The 7,500-nt window shown below is 47.4% G+C and overlaps 1 protein-coding gene and 1 long non-coding RNA gene across 5 annotated transcripts in view; one reads left to right on the forward strand and one right to left on the reverse strand.

Moving 5' to 3' along the window:
- Window positions 1-7,500, reverse strand: part of LOC121571048 (glucosidase 2 subunit beta) — a 257,435-nt gene that overhangs the window by 168,772 nt on the left and 81,163 nt on the right. The window lies entirely within an intron of this gene.
- The window catches only part of LOC123483698, a 4,859-nt gene continuing 1,825 nt past the window's right edge, over window positions 4,467-7,500 (forward strand). For 2 of the 4 annotated variants that reach the window (XR_006658312.1, XR_006658311.1), the window contains exons 1-2: window positions 4,467-5,283; window positions 5,614-7,500. The exon at window positions 5,614-7,500 is cut by the window's right edge. This is a non-coding gene — a long non-coding RNA (uncharacterized LOC123483698). The remainder of the gene's footprint in view (window positions 5,284-5,613) is intronic. The other 2 variants (XR_006658314.1, XR_006658313.1) reach the window with 2 other exon arrangements.

Here is a 7,500-nt window from a genome sequence, read left to right on the forward strand (position 1 = left end):
GGATGCTGTCTCCCTGTGGATGTTGTCTCCCTGTGGATGTTGTCTCCCTGTGGATGCTTTCTCCCTGGGGATACTGCCTCCCGTTGGATGTTGTCTCCCTGTGGATGCTGCCTCCCTGTGGATAATGCCTCCCTGTGGATAATGCCTCCCTGTGGATGATGTCTCCTTGTGGATGTTGTCTCCCTGTGGATGCTGTCTCCCTGTGGATGTTGTCTCCCTGTGGATGCTGTCTCCCTGGGGATACTGTCTCCCGTTGGATGTTGTCTCCCTGTGGATGCTGCCTCCCTGTGGATAACGCCTCCCTGTGGATAATGCCTCCCTGTGGATGCTGTCTCCCTGTGGATGATGTCTCCTTGTGGATGCTGTCTCCCTGTGGATGCTGTCTCCCTGTGGATGCTGTCTCCCTGTGGATGCTGTCTCACTGTGGATGATGTCTCCCTATGGATGCTGTCTCCCCATGGATGCTGTCTCCTTGTGGATGCTGTCTCCCTGTGGATGCTGTCTCCCTGTGGATGCTGTCTCCTTGTGGATGCTGTCTCCCTGTGGATGCTGTCTCCTTGTGGATGCTGACTCCCTGTGGATGCTGGCTCCTTGTGGATGTTGTCTCCCTGTGGATGCACTCTCCCTGTGGATGCTGTCTCCCTGTGGATGTTTTCTCCCTGTGGATGCTGTCTCCCTGTGGATGCTGTCTCCCTGTGGATGCTGCATCCCTGTGGATGTTGTCTCCCTGTGGATGCTGTCTCCCTGTGGATGCTGTCTCCTTGTGAATGCTGTCTCCCTGTGGATGCTGTCTACCTGTGGACGCTGTCTCCTTGTGGATGCTTTCTCCCTGTGGATGCTGTCTCCCTGTGGATGTTGTCTCATTGTGGATGTGGTCTTTCTGTGGATGCTGTCTCCCTGTGGATGCTGTCTCCTTGTGGATGCTGTCTCCTTGTGGATGATGTCTCCCTGTGGATGATGTCTCCCTGTGGATGATGTCTCCCTGTGGATGTTGTCTCCCTGTGGATGCTGTCTCCCTGTGGATGCTGTCTCCTTGTGGATGCCGTCTCCTTGTGGATGACGTCTCCCTGTGGATGCTGGCTCTCTGTGGATGCTGTCTCCCTGTGGATGCTGTCTCCTTGTGGATGTTGTCTCCCTGTGGATGCTGTCTCCCTGTGGATGCTGTCTCCTTGTGGATGATGTCTCCCTGTGGATGTTGTCTCCCTGTGGATGCTGTCTCCTTGTCGATGTTGTCTCCCTGTGGATGATGTCTCCGTGTGGATGCTGACTCCCTGTGGATGCTGTCTCCTTGTGGATGCTGTCTCCTTGTGGATACTGTTTCCCTTTGGATGCTGTCTCCCTGTGGATTCTGTCTCCTTGTGGATACTCGCTCCTTGTGGATGCTGCCTCTTTGTGGATGCTGCCTCTTTGTGGATGCTGTCTCCTTGTGGATGCTGTCTCCCTGTGGATGCTGTCTCCTGTTGGATGCTGGCATATCTGCCTGTCAGGGAGTCATCGCGTGCCACTCTCACTGCTCGGCTAAGTGTAACTGAGGCAATGTACCCCATCAAATATTCACCAAAGTTGTCTCTCCTAAAATATAAGAAAGGAGGGACGGGAAAATACCTGTGGTGTGATGGAGAGTTATCCGAATGCATCGTGTCAGGTCTACTTAGTCTTTCTTACAAGAGGGGCGAAGAGGGGAGCGGCAGGGGTCCATTAAATGTTCATACAAATGCACCCCCCCGTGGCGTTTAACTCCAACATTTTAAGCCCCCCCCATCCCCACAAATAGGAAAGTCGTCGAAAGACTCCTGGCTCTCTAAGATATACGCTCTACACCCTCCTGTAGAAAGACTCCTGGCTCTCTAAGATATACGCTCTACACCCTCCTGTAGAAAGACTCATGGCTCTCTAAGATATAAACTTTATACCCTCCTGTAGAAAGAATCCTGGCTCTCTAAGATATAAGCTTTACACCCTCCTGTAGCCTGGTTTCTCCTCCCCAAATTAGTTTATTCTTTAGTTAATCCTTTAAAGATCTTGTCGCTTTCTGTCACATTCTATAGAAATGTGGCATATACACTGAGTGTACAAAATATTAGGAACACCTTTAGCATTTTGCCCTCAGAACAGCATCAATTCGTCTGGGCATGGACTCTACAAGGTGTCGATAGCGTTCCACGGGGATGCTGGCCCATGTTGAATCCAATGCTCCTTTGAGTCGTGGACCATCCTTGATACACACAGGAAACTGTTGAGCGTGAAAAACCCAGCAGCATTGCAGTTATTAACACACTCAAACTGGTGCGCCTGGCACCTACTACCATACCCCGTTCAAAGGCACTACAATATTTTGTCTTGCCCATTCACCCTCTGAATGGCACACATACACAATCCATGTCTCAGTTGTCTCAAGCCTTAAAAATCCTTCTTTAACGCGTCTCCTCCACATCACCTACACTGATTGAAGTGGATTTTTGACAAGTGACATCAATAAGGGATCATAGCTTTCACTTGGATTCACCTGGTCAGACTGCCATGGAAATAGCCTAAGAGCCCGTTCCTAATGTTTTGTCCACTCATTGTAAATTTCAACAAAGTTACAATAGGTGCCTGCTATGCATGGTGTGCACTCCTCGTACCACATGTATAATAAATAATATCCATTCTGTCATTGGGGAGACTCTCCTCATTGAACAAACCTCTCAACAAAACAGTCCTCCGGAGTGTTATTTATAGCTGGCAGGCAGTTAAAAGCCCATCTTTATGCTTAGCACATCAAAATTACAATTACAACTGGTTACTATGAAAAATCCTATTTTTATTTAAACATGATGAATGAGTGAATGGTAAGAGGAGTACTAACTATGTCAATATGTGTGCTGTTCTTTCGTAGTTTGTTTGAGTTGCGACATAACCTTCCTTGAGGTAGCCTGAGCCCCTAAAGTAATGGACCATGTTATGAATTGGCTCCCATTTGCAGAGACTACACGTTGTTAAAATACTAGAGAGGCCATAGCAGAGAGGCGATATAGTCAGAAGACGACACGTTGTTAAAAGACTAGAGAGGCCATAGCAGTTAGGACTAAGAAACACTACAAGAAACAAACTTGGAAGTTTCAAATAAACTTCACTGCCTTTTTCGAGAGAATGAATATCAATCTCCTGAATCTATAAATATCAGCAACTTCACACACAACGTAGTGTGAATAAATACTTTCTCTACTTGTGCTGATAAGCTTAATGAGGCCAGTTATGTAGGGAGGTACGCATAATTCAGCCTCCAAAGACAAAGAATGGGAGAGATCCAGGGCAAGAGACAACTTGCATGGAACCAGGGGTGGGGGGGTGGAACCAGGGGTGGGGGTGGGGGGGGGGGGTGCGCAGACACTAAAGTGGCGTGATTTCCTATCTTCTCATGACTCAACCGAGCCCGCCCAACTCATAGTGAAGTCTGGTACAACTGCCACCCACTCCCGCCCCCCCGCCCCCCCCGCCCCCTAAAGCCACGCTGTACTGCTTCAATAAGAGGAACTAGGCCAGCTTCTAGTCAAAAAGAAAACAAAGAGGATGGGGGGGGGGGGGGGAGTCATTATGAGTGTTTCCTTTTTAAACAGCGGGCCGCTGTCGCAGTTGTTGTGGCAGCCGTCGCAGAGTGAGAGCTACTTATGTAAGGCGACGTGGCCCGGAGGATTGTGGGAAGGAGCCATTAGCCGCCGCCGCCGCGCTAGCTGCTCCGGCACAACTAAATTAGAGAACAGAAACAGTCCCTTAGTATGTGTGTGAAAAGGTCACTTCTGTCAACATTATTATAACCCCCTCTTTTCCCTATCAGGATTGTTGATTCACATGGAAGAAGAACTAAAGGAAAGGAGGCGGAACAGAGGGGTGGTGACGGAGGCACAGAGGCAGTGGGGTCGGCGTGATAAATATTACATTATCAAACGGTATAAATATATCTGGATGTGACGGGAGTGACTCATCACTTTCTCTCAACTCCAGTTTGGAAACACTAAAAAAAAAAAATATCAAAAAGATCACAGAGGCCATTTTGCAAGAAACATCCCTTTGAAGTATATATGATATATTACTGTATATAGAACGTTACGTTGTACCGTATACTGTACCGTGTTATAGTTATATAAACGTTGCAATAGCACTTCAATAGAAGATACATTTTGCCGAACTGTTAAGATAATTATGTCGTTTCCACACCACAGCACCAGCTTCCTCCACTTAATAAGATAGACGTATCCATTCAATCAGCAAAAAAGCCAAGATGATTCAAAAAACAAATAAAGCTCCATGTATTTGAAAGTGTCATGAAGAAGGGGGCCTGGGGTGATTTCGTATTCGCATTCCATGATAGAGGACACCCAATAAACCATCTTGGGGCGTGGGACAATCTAATCTTGACTGAATATAATTTTTTTAGGTCTTTGGAAATGACCAGCTCCTTATCAATCCAGGAGGTATTTGTGCAGACTCTCTCAGTGGCTTAGTGAAGGGACTCAATCACAACGAGACGCTATAGGCCTCCTCCCTCCTCCTCTCACGCTCATCTTTTATCGGACGGAGGAAATGAAAGGATGTTATCTGGAGCGGCGTACGCTGCACAGCGTCTTGGCCTCGGGAGACGGGTCTCGTCTGAACGAGCCAACCGGCCTATTCTTTGGGGAACTCGCCCCTCATATAAAAAACAAGAGCTTTAGAATGCCATGCTAGGAACTCAAAGAACGGGGACAGTTTGTCAAGGCTGCGTGATGCTATGGTAACTGTTGGTGTGGACGGGTTAGGTGCTGTGAGTTGGTGTGTGTTGGGGTGTGGGGGGGGTGACCCCCGTATAAGCCACTATTAGACGGTGTTAACGTGAACAAGCGGGCAGGAACTAACAAATAACCTGGAATAGCAAGACGATGGAGTTCATAGTGGTAAGTAGAGGTCAGGGTATTGATGTACCATGATGATGGAGAGGGTATAGGTCAGGGTATTGATGTACCATGATGATGGAGAGGGTATAGGTCAGGGTATTGATGTACCATGATGATGGAGAGGGTAGAGGTCAGGGTATTGATGTACCATGATGATGGAGAGGGTATAGGTCAGGGTATTGATGTACCATGATGATGGAGAGGGTATAGGTCAGGGTATTGATGTACCATGATGATGGAGAGGGTAGAGGTCAGGGTATTGATGTACCATGATGATGGAGAGGGTATAGGTCAGGGTATTGATGTACCATGATGATGGAGTGGGTAGAGGTCAGGGTATTGATGTACCATGATGATGGAGAGGGTATAGGTCAGGGTATTGATGTACCATGATGATGGAGAGGGTAGAGGTCAGGGTATTGATGTACCATGATGATGGAGAGGGTAGAGGTCAGGGTATTGATGTACCATGATGATGGAGTGGGTAGAGGTCAGGGTATTGATGTACCATGATGATGGAGAGGGTATAGGTCAGGGTATTGATGTACCATGATGATGGAGAGGGTATAGGTCAGGGTATTGATGTACCATGATGATGGAGAGGGTAGAGGTCAGGGTATTGATGTACCATGATGATGGAGAGGGTAGAGGTCAGGGTGCAACAGGGTATTGATGTACCATGATGATGGAGAGGGTAGAGGTCAGGGTATTGATGTACCATGATGATGGAGAGGGTATAGGTCAGGGTATTGATGTACCATGATGATGGAGAGGGTAGAGGTCAGGGTATTGATGTACCATGATGATGGAGAGGGTATAGGTCAGGGTATTGATGTACCATGATGATGGAGAGGGTAGAGGTCAGGGTATTGATGTACCATGATGATGGAGAGGGTAGAGGTCAGGGTATTGATGTACCATTGATGATGGAGAGGGTAGAGGTCAGGGTATTGATGTACCATGATGATGGAGAGGGTAGAGGTCAGGGTATTGATGTACCATGATGATGGAGAGGGTAGAGGTCAGGGTATTGATGTACCATGATGATGGAGAGGGTATAGGTCAGGGTATTGATGTACCATGATGATGGAGAGGGTATAGGTCAGGGTATTGATGTACCATGATGATGGAGAGGGTATAGGTCAGGGTATTGATGTACCATGATGATGGAGAGGGTATAGGTCAGGGTATTGATGTACCATGATGATGGAGAGGGTATAGGTCAGGGTATTGATGTACCATGATGATGGAGAGGGTATAGGTCAGGGTATTGATGTACCATGATGATGGAGGGGGTAGAGGTCAGGGTATTGATGTACCATGATGATGGAGAGGGTATAGGTCAGGGTATTGATGTACCATGATGATGGAGTGGGTAGAGGTCAGGGTATTGATGTACCATGATGATGGAGAGGGTATAGGTCAGGGTATTGATGTACCATGATGATGGAGAGGGTAGAGGTCAGGGTATTGATGTACCATGATGATGGAGAGGGTAGAGGTCAGGGTATTGATGTACCATGATGATGGAGTGGGTAGAGGTCAGGGTATTGATGTACCATGATGATGGAGAGGGTATAGGTCAGGGTATTGATGTACCATGATGATGGAGAGGGTAGAGGTCAGGGTGTAACAGGGTATTGATGTACCATGATGATGGAGAGGGTATAGGTCAGGGTATTGATGTACCATGATGATGGAGAGGGTAGAGGTCAGGGTGTAAAAGGGTATTGATGTACCATGATGATGGAGAGGGTATAGGTCAGGGTATTGATGTACCATGATGATGGAGAGGGTAGAGGTCAGGGTATTGATGTACCATGATGATGGAGTGGGTAGAGGTCAGGGTATTGATGTACCATGATGATGGAGTGGGTAGAGGTCAGGGTATTGATGTACCATGATGATGGAGAGGGTATAGGTCAGGGTATTGATGTACCATGATGATGGAGAGGGTATAGGTCAGGGTATTGATGTACCATGATGATGGAGAGGGTATAGGTCAGGGTATTGATGTACCATGATGATGGAGAGGGTATAGGTCAGGGTATTGATGTACCATGATGATGGAGAGGGTATAGGTCAGGGTATTGATGTACCATGATGATGGAGAGGGTAGAGGTCAGGGTATTGATGTACCATGATGATGGAGAGGGTATAGGTCAGGGTATTGATGTACCATGATGATGGAGAGGGTATAGGTCAGGGTATTGATATACCATGATGATGGAGAGGGTAGAGGTCAGGGTATTGATGTACCATGATGATGGAGAGGGTATAGGTCAGGGTATTGATGTACCATGATGATGGAGAGGGTATAGGTCAGGGTATTGATGTACCATGATGATGGAGAGGGTAGAGGTCAGGGTATTGATGTACCATGATGATGGAGAGGGTATAGGTCAGGGTATTGATGTACCATGATGATGGAGAGGGTATAGGTCAGGGTATTGATGTACCATGATGATGGAGAGGGTAGAGGTCAGGGTATTGATGTACCATGATGATGGAGAGGGTATAGGTCAGGGTATTGATGTACCATGATGATGGAGAGGGTATAGGTCAGGGTATTGATGTACCATGATGA

Source organism: Coregonus clupeaformis, unplaced genomic scaffold (assembly GCF_020615455.1).
Source record: "Coregonus clupeaformis isolate EN_2021a unplaced genomic scaffold, ASM2061545v1 scaf0154, whole genome shotgun sequence".
NCBI lineage: Eukaryota > Metazoa > Chordata > Actinopteri > Salmoniformes > Salmonidae > Coregonus > Coregonus clupeaformis.